The sequence below is a fragment of the Mobula birostris genome, chromosome 18 (genome assembly GCF_030028105.1).
Source record: "Mobula birostris isolate sMobBir1 chromosome 18, sMobBir1.hap1, whole genome shotgun sequence".
Classification (NCBI taxonomy): domain Eukaryota; kingdom Metazoa; phylum Chordata; class Chondrichthyes; order Myliobatiformes; family Myliobatidae; genus Mobula; species Mobula birostris.
In genome coordinates, this window is record NC_092387.1 from 39070385 (window position 1) to 39085994 (window position 15610).

Below are 15610 nucleotides of genomic sequence, written 5' to 3' on the forward strand. Positions count from 1 at the left end.
CTTCTTACACTGATGGGCCAATAGGGGGAGGTCTTTGAATTTTGCATTTGAATGTCTTAGGCAAGGTGTTGGAATGTAGCCCTGTTGATTTAATACTGATAAAACTTGTGTTTTCTTCGGCAGCTGGTGATTTTGTGGTTGTGGCTTGTGGAACATAGATCTGATTTCCCCTTGATGATTGCTTCAGTTTGCAATTTGTTTCACTTAACTGATGTCAACATGGGTCAGTCATTCAGGAGAATTCTGTCATCACAGGTCCTCATCTCACTTCCGAAATTTGACCACAGCGCTCACATTGACACACCGGTGATAATGGAGTGATGCGTTTTTGTAGGTGGAGTTTTGCAGCTGAAATATTGAGCCAACCCCCAGTTGCCTTTTCAGATAGGTGTGAAAGGACTCTTGGGTCTGATATGAAAAGGAGAGGCAGCTAATAGTCATAGTCATAGTCATAGTCATAGTCATACTTTATTGATCCTGGGGGAAATTGGTTTTCATTACAGTTGCACCATAAATAATAAATAGTAATAAAACCATAATAAAACCAGTATTAATACTTACTCGTTCAGCAGTCTGCAATAACTCATATCGCTTGATATGAAATTTCATTGAAATTTTATTGGATCATGTTGCGTATACAAAAGTGAATACATTTCTATATGCACTGGGAGATGCTGAGGTCATGAAACTTTTGGACATTACGCTCACCTGAGAAGATGATAAGGAACCTAACACTGTCTCACTGGGACAGGTGGGGAACATGTCCTGTGACTATTGTGGTTTATGTTATCCATACCTGCGGCCAGCTCTGCCTTACCTGTAAAACACCATCGATGTTATTTATAACAAAAAAGTGCAGATGATCAGTACTGTGCTCAGTTCTGGTCGCCTCACTACAGGAAGGATGTAGACACCATAGAAAGGGTGCAGAGGAGATTTACAAGGAGGTTGCCTGGATTAGGGAGCATGCCTAATGAGAATAGGTTGAGTGAACTCGGCCTTTTCTCCTTGGAGCGATGGAGGATGAGAGGTGACCTGATAGAGGTGTATAAGATGATGAGAGGCATTGATCGTGTGGATAGTCAGAGGCTTTTTCCCAGGGCTGAAATGGTTGCCACAAGAGGACACAGGTTTAAAGTGCTAGGCAGTAGGTACAGAGGAGATGTCAGGGGTAAGTTTTTTACACAGAGAGTGGTGAGTGTGTGGAATGGGCTGCCGGCAACGGTGGTGGAGGCGGATACGATAGGGTCTTTTAAGAGTCTTTTAGATAGGTACATGGAGCTTAGAGGGCTATAAGTAAGCCTAGTAATTTTTAAGGTAGGGACATGTTCGGCCCAACTCTGTGGGCCGAAGGGCCTGTATTGTGCTGTAGGTTTTTCCATGTTTCTATGTTCCTATGATCAGTTCAATATTTTGCTAAAAGAGCAGATTAAAACAAATGCAGTTCAGCATAACTCAAGCGTGTTCCTGTCCTACACATGTAAACGATGTACAGTGAGTTTAAATGTTGACCTTCACAAACAATGAGAATACATTTTGCTATTATTTATAAACAGGCGAAATTCTGCAGATGCTGGAAATCCAAAGCAACACATACAAAATGCTGGAGGAACTCAGCAGGTCAGGCAGCATCTATGGAAATGAATAAACAGTTGATGTTTTGGGCCGAGACCTTTCTTCAGGACTGAGCAGGAAGGGGGAAGTCGCCAGAAGAATTAGATGGGGGAGGGAAGGAGGCTAGCTCGAAGGTGATAGGTGAGGACAGGTGGGTGGGAAAGCTCATGGCTGGAGAAGAAGGAATCTGATAGGAGAAAAGAGCGGACCGTAGGAGAAAGGGAAGGAGGAGGGGACATAAAGGGAAGTGGTAGGCAGTTGAGAAGAGGTAAAAGGTCAGAGTGGGAAATAGATGGAGTGAGGGGGGTGGGGGGATTTTTTTATTGGAAGGAGAAATTGATATTCATGCCATCTGGTTGGAGGCTACCCAGGCAGAATATAAGGTGTTGCTCCTCCATCCTGAGGGTGGCCTCATCTTGGCACAAGAGGAGGCTGTGGACCGACATGTTGGAATGGGAATTAAAGTGCTCGGCCACTGAGAAGTTCCTCGCGGCGGATGGAATGGAGGTGCTCGACGAAGCAGTCCCCCAATTTATGATGGGTCTCAGCAAAGTAGAGGAGGCATATCGGGAACACTGGACACAACAGAGGACCCCAGCAGATTTGCAGGAGAAATTCTGAAATTATTTATCTTTCCATGCCCAAAGAAGCCATTCAGCCAATTGAATTGGTGCTAGCTGTCAGAGCATTCCAATTGTTCCCATTCTGTCCCTCCTATTCCTGTTACATATTCTTTCTCACATGTCCAACAACTTCAGCCTGAATCTCCTACTGCTGACTTGCCAGCACCAAGGATTATGTTCAGGTAGGCAACTAACCAGCAAGTCTTCAGGATGTGGGAGGAAATCAGAGCACCCAGGGAAAACCCACAGGGTCACAGGGAGAACGTTCACATTTCACATTGACAGCCCCCAACGTCAGGTCTGGAGCCAGGACACTGGAACTGTGAGGCAGCAGCACTACTTAGAGAGTTCCTTACACAACACGGAGACTTTAGATATAAACCATCATAGGTATGTTAATGCGGAAAAGTCAGCCCTGAGCCCCATGAGTATTTGGAGAAATGAGCAAAAGCTTGGAAGAGGCATGGATTTTTAACGTGGGAGATTAGGTCTGGATTCTGGAATGAGCTGACAGTGGAGGTGGAAGAAGCAGATACAATTGCAATATTTGAAGGCACTCGGTCAGGTACCTGGAAAGCAAAGCTTTTGCGGGATATGGGCCTGATGCAGTCAACCGGGATTGATGTATGATGGCCTGGAAGCAGCTGTTTCTGTGCTGTACGATTCTCTGATTTGGAAAAGCTTAAGGTCTAGTGAGGTGGAAGTAAGATGCAAATATACAGAGTGCAAGGACAGAGCAGGTACCGGAGAGTTACTGGAGTGGATGAGGTAGGCAGGATTGGACAAGGATGGGGGAGATATGAGTACAAGAATGAGATTTTCAGCACATTTTGATATTGGTGAATCTAGGCAGGATTTATTTAATTGAAGACTAAAAAAATTAGTTGTAATCAGACAACGACAGATATGTTCATACATTTCCTAGCTGAAAATTCAAATCTACAAATTGGTGGGTTATAGATTATTTTCATTTCCTAAGCTCTGGGTAAACCTCAGATGATCATTTTACATTAAAGAAACTTTTACTTAAGTGCGTTTTGTAGTGGAACACACTATGATTCCAAGCTTATGTGGTCTGCATAGCCTAAAATTCCATACAGGCAAGTATTGTAAACTTCCAGTGTATACAATGTTCTTAAAGTATGTGTTGCATTACAGACCTTATCCTTTAGCACACATAATGACTGGTGGTATTTACAATTGGATAAGTGTCATAATTGTATGTGGCTTATGAAGTATTTTGGCATTGGCAAAGTAAAATAGCTTTTGTGGCTATTTAGGAATATTGTTGTACTAACTGATGTAACCCAGATGGATGGCAAATCATGCCAGCTTCATGTAGTACTGCGTATAACTGTGGTTTAGCTTACTGCAGAGGTTTAGCTAAGTCATTAACAGTACCAGCAGTGGTTGCAACTACGTCAATTAACACGAGGGGGATTAAATTCAATATTAATACACGCAAGGCCTTTTTATCATTTGCTTTTTCCCTCAGTTTTACAGCAGGCAAGAAACAAGAAGAGTCGACCCTGTTGTCTGCTGTTGCAGCCTCTGGTTTCAATGAAAAAAGTGCTTCTTAATTAAAGTTTTGGTAAACTTCTCTTTGGGAATTATCCAGGGCGCCTTTTGTTTGATGCTTTGATTTTATTCACAGCTTTATATACATGACCTCCACGAGAGCAGTGTGTTGACCTCGCCTATTTTTGTTTTCTTGTCTGCAGTACTTCGACACAATGCTGCTCCTGTGATAAGAAGGCAGCTAACAGCAGGAGATAGCAACAAGCTGGGCTGCTTAGGTCACCATCCATTTACTGCTTTCTCTCCTACAATTCGGTTGAAACCACCATTCACATAATGTACTTGTCTTAGCCTTAAACCAGTGCAGTAAACTCCGGGCCCTTGATACTTTGACATTGTTACCGGAGAATTGAGGAATAAATCAAGGATAGCTAATATTTCTTGCTCTATTTTATTGCTGAGCAGCAGGAAAGCAAAGTCATTAAGCTGTATTGCTTTGATTCTTTTATGCTACTGAGATGATGAAATAATAAGTGGGTAGAGAAGGAATTCAAATTAGCTCTGGGTCACATAATTCCTCCATTCTGTATATGGTTAATCAACAGCATTTCTTCTGTACCTTAAATAAAGAGCTATGCAATTGCTGTTCATGTAGAATATCATTGGTATTCAAAAAACATTCCACTGGTCGTGAAGGTTTCTGTGGTCTTCTTAGCTCCTCCTTTTCAATCTTTATGGAGTTCCGTGCTGTGAGTTTTATAAGCCAAGAGCTTGCGCTAAATTGGGAAAGTATATTTTCCCCTCTGCAAGAATTCTAAAGCTGCTGCTCTCACTTAGGTACTTTTGTATTGTAGGAAGAATGAGCTCAATGGAGCCATAAGGCTGCATAGAATAGAAGACCATTCAGTCCACTCTACCTGTGCCAGCTCCTTGGAAGAGCTGTGAAAATAGTTCCTATTCCTTCACTGTGGATGCAACCTAGTCCATCACGCAAACCAGCCAACCAGCAATTGACTCTGTCCTTTCACCAGTCTTGAGACTACCACCGAGATAATCACTGACCTTTTCCACTCTGATTATTCTCTCTTCTCCTCCCTTCCTCTGGGCAGAAGATACAAGAGAGTGAGCCATGGCAGTGTAGCAGTTAGCGCAACGCTGTTATAGCCTGGTGCTTCAGAGTTCTGAGTTCAGTCCCAGTGTGCTCTGTCACCAGTCTCCGTATGTCCTCCCCGTGGAATGCAAGGCTTCCTCTCACTGTTCAAAGAGGTACCAGCTAGGTTAATTGGTCATTGTAAGTTACATAGAACATATTGTCCTGTGATATAAGCCAAGAACTTGCACTAAATTGGAAGTGTATATTTTATTTTCCCCTCTGCAAGAATTCTAAAGCTGCTGCTCTCATTTAGGTACTTTTGTATTGTAGGAAGAATGATTGTTGGGGACTGCTGGGCACTGTGGCTCAACGGGCCGGAAGGTCCTGTTCTATAAGAAACATAGAAACATAGAAAACCTACAGCACAATACAGGCCCTTTAGCCACAAAGCTGTGCCGAACATGTCCTTACCTTATAACTACCTAGGCTTACCCATAGTCCTCTATTTTTCTAAGCTCCATGTATTCATCCAGGAGTCTCTTAAAAGACCCTATCCATTCTGCCTCCACCGCCATCGCCGGCAGCCCATTCCACGCACTCACCGCTCTCTGTGTAAAAAACTTACCCCTGACATCTCCTCTGTATCTACTTCCAAGCACTCTCGTGCTAGCCATTTCTGCCCTGGGAAAAAGCCTCTGACTATCCTCTCAATGCCTCTCATTATCTCGTACACCTCTATCAGGTCACCTTTCATCCTCTGTCCAAGAGGAAAAGGTCGAGTTCACTCAACCTGTTCTCATAAGGCATGCTCCTCAATCTAGGCAACATCCTTGTAAATCTCCTCTACACCCTTTCTATGGTTTGCACATCCTTCCTGTAGTGAGGCGACCAGAACTGAGCACAGTACTCCAAGTGGGGTCTGACCAGGGTCCTACATACCTGCAACATTACCATAAGATATAGGAGCAGAATTAGGCCATTTGGCTGATCGTGGCTGATCCATTTCCCTCTCCGCCCCAATCTCCTGCCTTCTTCCCGTATCCCTTCATGCCTTGACTAATCTATTGGTCTCTGCCTTAAATATACCCAATCACCTGGGCTCCACAGCCACTAGTGGAAACAAATTCTACAGATTCATCACTCTCTAGGTAAAGAAATACCTCCTCATCTGCATTCTAAATGAGTGTGCCACTATTCTGAGGCTGTGTCCTCTGGTCATAGACTCCCTCACCATAGGAAACATCCTCTCAAAATCTACTCTAGCAATGCCTTTCAACTTTTGAAAGGTTTCAATGAGATTCTCTCTCATTCTTCTGAATTCCAGTGAGTACAGGCCCAGAGCCATCAAATACTCCTCACATGGTAAGCCTTTCATTCCCGGAATCATTTTCGTGTACCTCCTTTGAACTTCCTCCAATGTCAGCGTCAGCACATCCTTTCTTGGATAAAAGGGGCCCAAAACTGCTCAAAATACTCCAAATGAAGACTCACCAGTGCCTTACAAAGCTCCAACATTACATCTTGCTTTTATATTCTAGACCTCTTGAAATGAATGCCAACATTGAATTTGCTTTCCTTACCACCAGCTCAACTTGCAAATTAACCTTTAGGGAATCCTGAAAAAGGACTCCTAAGTCCCTTTGCACCAGAGAGTTTTGAATTTTATCTCCATTTAGAAAATAGTCTATACTTTTATTTCTTCTCCAAAGTGCATGACCATAGACTGCCTGACACTGTCACTTTGCCTATTCTCCTAATCTGTTCAAGTCCTTCTGTATCCTGTCTTCTTCCTCAACACGACCTGCTCCTCCACTTATCTTCATAGTCTGCTTACTTGGCCACAAATCCATCAATTCCATCATCCAAATCATTGACATATAGTGAAAAAAAGAAGCGGTCCCAACACAGACCCATGTGGAATACCACTAGTCACTGGCAGCCAACCAAAAAAAAAGGCTTAATTTATTTCCAGTTATTGCCTCCTGCCAATCAGCCAATGTTCTATCCATGCTGGTATCTTTCCTGTAATGCCATGGCCTCTTAACTTATTAAGCAGCCTCATGCGTGGCTCCTTGTCAAAGGCCTTTTGAAAATTCAAGTACACATCATCAACTGATTTACCTTTGTCTATCCTGCATGTTATTTCTTCAAAGAGATTTGTATTGCAAAATTTTCCCTTAAGGAAACCATGCTGACTCAGGCCTATTTTATCATGTGCCTCCAAGTACTCCAAAAGCACATCCTCAACAAGTGACTCCAACACCTTCCCAACCACTGAGGTTAGACTAACTGGCTTATTATTTCCTCTGAAACCATGCCAGACTCCATTGATTCTTGAAAGGCCTTTACTAATGCCTCCACAATCTCACCAACCATCTCCTTCAGAACCCTGGGGTGCAGACCATCTGATCCATGTGATCTATCTACCATCAGACCTTTCAGTTTCTCAAAAGCCCTTTCCCTAGTAATGGCAACCACTCACTTCTGCCCCCCGACACCCTTGATACTGCTAGCATCTTCCACAGTGAAGATCTAAACTGATGCAAAATACTTATTCAGTCTATCTGCCATTTCCTTGTTCCCCATTACTACCTCTCCAGCATCATTTTCCAGTGGTCTGATATCTACTCTCACCTCTCTTTTATGCTTTATGTATCTGAAGAAACTTTTGGTATTCCCTTTAATATTATTCACCAGTTTACCTTTGTATACCATCTTTTCCTTCTTTATGCCTTTTTAGTTGCCTTCTATTGGTTTTTAAAAGCTTCTCAATCAGCTAACTTCCTACTAATGTTTGCTGTATTATATGACCTCTCTTTGGTACTTACGATGGCTTTGACTTCTCTTGTCAGCCACAGTTGTGTCATCCTGTCTTTGGAATACTTCCTCCTATTTGGGGAAGAACCCTGCACCTTCCGAATTGCACCCAGGAACTCCAGCCATTGCTGCTCTGCCGTCATCCCTGCTAGTGTTCCTTTACCATCAACTTTGGCCACCTCCTCTCTCATGCCTCTGTAATTCATTTTACTCCACTGTAACACTGATATATCTGCCTTTAGCTTCTTCTTCTCAAACTGCAGAGTGAATTCTATCATATTATGATCACTATCTCCTGAGGGTTCCTTTACCTTAAGCTCTCCATTCTATTTCAGTTCATTGCACAACACCCAGTACAAAATAGCTGATCCCCTAGTGGATTCTACCAGGAACTGCCCTAAAAAGGAACATCATAGACATTCTACAAATTCCCCCTCTTGGGATCCAAAACCAACCTAATTTTTCCAGTTGCCAGCATATTGAAATCCCCCATGACTATCATAACATTGCCCTTCTGAAATTCATTTTCTATCTGCCATTGTAACTTGTAAACCACATCTTTGCCATTGTTTGAAGGTCCATATTTAACACCCTTCTAAGGGTCTTCTATTCCTTGCAGTTTCTTAGCTTGACCCACAATGATTCTACACCTTCTGATCCTGTGGCACTTCTTTCTTATGACTTAATTTAATTTTTTACCAACACAGTACCCCCATCTGCCTATCTGCCTCTGCTTGCGATACAGTGTGTATCCTTGGGCATTAAGCTTCCAGTTATAATCTTCTTTTAGCCACCATTCAGTGATGCTTGTAACATCATACGTGCCAATCTATAACTCTGCTTCAAGTTCTTTTGTATACTGCACACACTTATTCCATGCTATACCTCAAAATAAATAAATAAATAGCTTGAGGGCATGCACACTAAACTCAGGGGTAGCTTCTGTTCTGCTAATGTAAGACTCTTGAGCAACCTCTTATATGATAAAAATAAACCTGATCTGTCACGTTACCTCGTCTTGGCCCTTGCTCTTTATTTGTCTCCCTGCATCACACTTTCTCTGTAACTGTAGCACTATATTCTGCATTCTATTATTGTTTTCTTTTTGTAATACTTTGAAATACTTACGTATGGAATGATAAGTGCTGGCTGGAGTGTTCACTGAGATCTTCAACCTCTCGCTTCATTTGTCTGAGGTACCCACCTGCTTCAAGTAGTGCATAAGAAGAATGTGATAACCTGCCTCAATAACTATGGTCCAGTAGCACTTACAGTACTTCCACAGTGACAAAGTGTTTTGAGAAGTTAGCGATGAAACATATCAATTCCTGCCTGAGAGGTGACTTGGATCCGCTCCAATTTGCTTAGCAAAGGAACAGGTCTACAGCAGGTGCCATTCACTGGTTCCCTACTCAACCCTGAAACATCTAGGTCACAAAGGTACATATGTCAGGAGGCACTTTATTGACTACAGCTCAGAATTCGATACCATCACCTCCTCAAAACTAATCGATAAGCTTCAAGACCTTAGTTTCAATACCTCCTTGTGCAATTGGATCCTCAAATTTCTCACTTGTCGACCCCAGTCAGTTCAGATTAGCAACAACATCTCTTCCATCGTCTCTAACAGCACAGGTGCACCACCAGGCTGTGTGCTTAGCCCCTGCTCTATTCGCTTTACACTTATGACTCTGTGGCTAAGCATAATTCCAATACCATACTCAAGTTTGCTGATGACACCACTGTCGCAGGATGAATCAAAGATGGTGATGAATCAAAGTTGGTGATGAATCAGCAAATGGGGGGGGGGCGCGATTGAAAATCCGGCTGAGTGGTGCCATAACAATCTCTTACTCAATGCCTGCAAGATCAAGGAGCTAATTATTGTCTTCATGAGGGGGGCAACCTGAGGTCCATGAGCCTGTCCTTATTGGAGGATTAGAGTTAGAGACAGTCAGCAACTTTAAATTCCTCAGTGTTACTATTTCTGAGGACCTGTCCAAGCCTCAGTATGAAAGTGCAATTACGAATAAAGCATCGCAATGCCTCTACTTCCTTAGGGTTTTGCGAAGATTCGGCATGACATCTAAAACTTCGACAAACTGCTATAAATGTGCAGTGGAGAGTACATTGACTGGTTGCATCACAGCCTGGTATGGAAACACCTGTGTCCATGAATGGAAAATCCTGCAAAATGTAGTGGATATGGCCCAGTCTGTCATGGGTAAAGCCTCCCCACCATTGAGCACACCTACGTGGAGTGCTGTTGCAGGAAAGTAGCATCTATTGTTAGGGACCCCCAGTTCCCAGAAAATGCTCTCTTCTTGCTGCTACCATCGGGAAGAAGATACAGGAGTCTCAGGACTCACTCCACCAGGTTCAGGAACAGTTATTACCTCTCAACCATCAGGCTCCTGAACCAAAGGGGATAACTTCACTCAACTTCACTTGCCTCATCATTGAACTGTTGCCACAACTTATGGAATTACTTTGAAGGCCTCTTCATCTCATGTTCTCGATATTTATTGTGTAGTTATTTATTATTATTATTATTATTTCTTTCTTTTTGTATTTGCACACTTTGTATCTTTTGCACACTGGTTGAATACCCAAGTTGTTACAGTCTGTCATTGATTCTATAATGGTTACTGGATTTATTGAGCATGCCCACAAGAAAGAGACCCTCAGGGTTGTATATGGTGACATATATGTACTTTGATAATAAATTTATTTTGAACTTTGAACTTTTATCTGTCTGTATGGTGTGCAAACAAGAGCTCTTCACTGTAGTAACACGTACAAAATGCTGGAGGAACTCTGCAGCATCTATGGAAGGGAATAGACAGTTGACTTTTCACTGTACCTTTGTACATGTTACACCAATTACCAATTACCATTCAATGTAGTTCTGGTTTTGTTTCTTACAGTCCTCATATATATCCACTAATATACTAATATGCTAATATACTTATATAGAACCTCCTGTGACACAAAACAAAACAACCTGGTAGCATTTAAATTAAATTTCTTTTGTAATGTAAGAAATACAGTAGGGAATGTGGACATAGAGGATCTAAATGGCCAAAGTTCAAAGGTAAAAAGTTCAAAGTAAATTTATGATCAAAGTACATATATGTCACCATATACTGCTCTGAGATTAATTTTCTTGCAGGCATTCACAGTAGATCAAAGAAATGCAATAGAATACACACAAATAACCGACAATGAATATGCAAAAGAAGATGAATTGTGCATATGCAACATAAATGCATGAATAAATAAGTAAATAAATAAACAAACAATACTGAGAACATGAATTGTGCATTCCTTGAATGTAGAACCACTTTACTGTTGAGGTGAGTGAAGTTATCTGTGTTGTTTCTGGAGCCTGATGGTTGAACTGCTCCTGTAACTGGTGGCGTGGGACCTAAGGCTCCAACACCTCTTTCTGGATGGCAGTAGTGAGAAGAGAGCATGACCTGTATGGTGGGGGCCCTTGATGATGGATGCTGCTTTCCTACAACAGCGTTTCTTGTAGATGAGTTTCTTTTACATGTGCTTCAGGATTGGCTGCCACCCCACTACGCAAGAGCTTTGCAAACACATAGAGCAGCTTTTCAACCAGCAACTTTCTAAATGCAGGAGGTTCTATCCAGACAGGCAGAGGTCTGTGTAATAAATTCAATTAAATGGTGCTGACTAAAGACATCAAGTCATAGTGACCATGGAAACAGACTCGTTGGCTCACTGAGCCCACACTGACAGTGAAAACCCTGTTTTTACATTAATCCTACACCATTCTCAATTTATTCTCCCCACGTCCCCTTGAATCTAATTACTAGGCTCGAAGCCCTAGGCCTCAATAACTCCCTGTGCAACTGGATCCTCGATTTCCTCACTTCTAGACCCCATTCAGTATGGATTGGTAACAACATCTCCTCCACAATCATCATCAGCACAGGTGCACTGCAAGGCTGTGTGCTTAGCCCCCTGCTCCACTCACTTTATACCAATGTGGGTGTTACCAAGTACAGTTCCAATGCCACACTTACGTTTGCTGATGGCACCACTGTTGTTGGCTGAATCAAAGGTGGTGATGAGTCAGCAAATAACTTAGGTGATTACAGGGGGAATATGCAAACAGCAGTGGAAGTCAGGATTGAAGCCCTGGTCATTGGTGCTGTGAGATGTCAGATTTACCAACTAAACTTCTGTGACACAAGGATCTGGGGGCAGGAAGGAAAATGGCAAACTGAGCACCTTTCAATTAGTTCAGATTGAAAGAGTTGCTTTGAGGTAAATTTAACATATAAATTTCTCAAATGTGTCTGTCCCCATAAATTTGTTACCACTCTGCAATAGCTTCTTGACAATATGTATTTGATTATTCTAACAGGTCCGCCACACACTCATACCCAGTGCAGATTATGTTCAACAGGGTGTTATCACTGCACCAATGCTCTTTGCAATCTTTCGCTCTGTAAGATGGTATCTCTCTTATCACAAGGCTCCACCGGAGCCAAACTAAACCAAATTACAAATCCGAGACTGTTCATCACCTCTTCTCGTGAGCTAAAATTGTACTAACTTCAGTATATAGACTCGACTTGCTTAGGTACATACTCTGAGACTTAACTACAAGTCTTCACTGATTCCTTTATTGATGCTGTTGTGAGTTGGGCTGAATTTCCTGAACTCCCATTAACCTGCACCAATCACAAACAAGATTCCTCAGCAACCATACCCACTTTCAACATCTTTGGTGCCATTTCTCAATAAAGTTGGGCTGATTATGAAAGTCACCATCACTGTCAGTGCATCAGCACAAGCCTTTGACCAACTGAGGAAAAAAATCATAAATTCAACTCTGACTGCAAGATCATGGGCCACTGAGCAGCTGTGTTTCCTGTCCTGGACAACCAAGGCAGTCTCCATAAAGTCCTCCAAAAGCATTGAATGCATTGACAAAGCACTGCCAGTGTTCTCTTCCAGATCAACGTCATCAGTATAAAAGACTCTGATCATCACAGTGAGTCTATCTGAGGGGGTTATATCATCCATCTCCTAAAAAAACATTCCATCTCAGGCACTCTCACAGAAGGGATGGGTAATGCAGTCTATCCTGACATTGTTTTGCCTACTCAGTGGTGTTGGAGGACTCAGTGGAAATGGCTTTGGTTGTCCTTGACTCTGAATCATTGAGGAGATAATGGCTCATGTTGATTGTTCATCTCAGTTGTGTTACTCATGAATAGGTGATCGGGCTAAATGGCCTATTTCAATATCTTGTGGTTTATTGATTTTATTAGCCATCACAAGAGTGCGCAAAACTGGAGTGGAAACAAATCAAACTTGACACTGAGGCACTGTATAGAGAGAGCTCTGATTTCAAATTTTTCCAGTTTACCAATTTTTCTTAGCTATATAAGTAGCTAAGTAGGTAAGTAGGTACCGTGCACAATCCTAATTTGATGGAGACAGACGTGAGAAGCACGGAGAAACATCTGGAGAAACTTCTGAAATGCCTGTTTCACTGCTGCTGCTACTGTACGATCGAGAATCTCCGGAGCGGATGGCCCCAAATCCTCGGCTTTGCCTATTTCCTGTTGCCAGGGCTGGGGTCGAAGTGCTCGGCAGAGATGGTGCTCAGTGCTTGGTGTCGGAGGGCTGGTCGGAGGCTCGAAGTTTTTGGACGGACTCAAGAGTCGGCTGTGGTCAGGTGCTTCCAGGGTGCTGCATCGGCAAGTTTGCGGCGCTGGAGGTCCATGGCAGGGAGAGTTTTTCTTCCTTCTACCGTCTGCGTGAGATGACGGGACTTTCAAGAGACTTTGAGACTTTTTTTTTTACCATGCCCATGGTCTTGTTCTTTATCAAATTACGGTATTGCTTTGCACTGTTGTAACTATATGTTATAATTATATGGGTTTTGTCAGTTTTTTAGTCTTGGTTTGTCTTGTGTTTCTGTGATATTATTCTGGAGGAACATTGTATCATTTCTTAATGCATGCATTACTAAATGACTATAAAAGAGGACTGTGTGTCCTCATAATCTAATCTATATTACTCCTTGCGATGTATCAACTCATTATACATGTCAATAGACTAACAATAGACAAGGTGGCGTCAGATAAATCAATACACTAAGTTCAGGTGAATGTAGCTTTTACCTTCAAAAGGAGATGTCACATTACTGAATAAATGCTCCATAGCACGTAAAAACAGAAGATAAAAATGAAGCCAACTGATGAGGACTTGAATAGTAATGATAAAAAACTATAGTAGTAATGAAAGGTTTTGATGGAAAAAAGGACTATACACCATTAAGGAGAGAGGGATTATTAGGCCTTTGTTCCAGTATTCTTCTTTCATGCTCCCACTGTCAGTGACATTATTCGCTTTATTTTTTTGAAACCTCACCAAATTTCTTATCCCTCCTGGAATTATTAATTTGAGACTCTATTGAGACCCCGTCTCTTCAAATCTGTAATTTCACCACTCCCCTAAATGCCACTTTGCCTTCTCTGTCCTCGCTACCTCCATGTCTCCAATGTCACATTCCATTCTAAAGACCTTGAAGTCATTATTCCCTTTCTAAATCATGTCCACCTTCCTGACACCTGCATCTTTGAATCCCTCGAATCAAGTTTCTATATGTCACATTTATTTCAAGCTGAAATTAAATCCTTTATGATGTGACTGCAGTCCTCTCCTTTCTTAGTTTTTGATATCACTGACAACACCAGTCTCTACCATTGCTTTACACACACAAAATGCTGGAGGACCTCAGCAGATCAGGCAGTATCTATGGAAAAGAGTAAACAGTTGACGTAACACACATCAAGGTTGCTGGTGAATGCAGCAGGCCAGGCAGCATCTCTAGGAAGAGGTACAGTCGACGTTTCAGGCCAAGACCCTGCATCAGGACTAACTAAAGGAAGAGCTAGTAAGAGATTTAAAAGTGCGAGGAGGAGGGGGAGATCCAAAATGATAGGAGAAGACAGGAGGGGGAGGGATAGAGCCAAGAGCTGGACAGGTGATTGGCAAAAGGGATATGAGAGGATCATGGGACAGGAGGCCCAGGGAGAAAGAAAATGGGGGTGGGAAGCCCAGAGGATGGGCAAGGGATATAGTCAGAGGGACAGAGGGAGAAAAAGGAGAGTGAGAGAAAGAATGTGTGTATATAAATAACGGATGGGGTACGGGGGGGAGGTGGGGCATTAACAGAAGTTAGAGAAGTCAATGTTAATGCCATCAGGTTGGAGGCTGCCCAGACGGAATATAAGGTGTTGTTCCTCCAACCTGAGTGTGGCTTCATCTTTACAATAGAGGAGACCATGGATAGACATGTCAGAATGGGAATTAAAATGTGTGGCCACTGGGAGATCCTGCTTTCTCTGGCGGACAGAGCGTAGGTGTTCAGCAAAATGATCTCCTAGTCTGTGTCGGGTCTCGCCAATATATAGAAGGCCACATCGGGAGCACCGGACGCAGTATATCACCCCAGTCGACTCACAGGTGAAGTTTCACCTCACCTGGAAGGACTGTCTGTTGCCCTGAATGGTGATGAGGGAGGAAGTGTAAGGGCATGTGTAGCACTTGTCCGCTTACAAGGATAAGTGCCAGGAGGGAGATCAGTGGGGAGGGATGGGGAGGGGACAAATGGAAAGGGAGTCGCGTAGGGAGCGATCCTTGCAGAAAACAGAGCGGGGGGGGGGGAGGGAAAGATGTGCTTAGTGGTGGGATCCAGTTGGAGGTGGTGGAAGTTACGGAGAATAATATGTTGGACCCAGAGGCTGGTGGGGTGGTAGGTGAGGACCAGGGGAACCCTATTCCTGGTGGGGTGGCGGGAGGATGGAGTGAGAGCAGATGTACGTGAAATGGGGGAGATGCATTTGAGAGCAGAGTTGACGGTGGAGGAAGGGAAGCCCCTTTCTTTAAAAAAGGA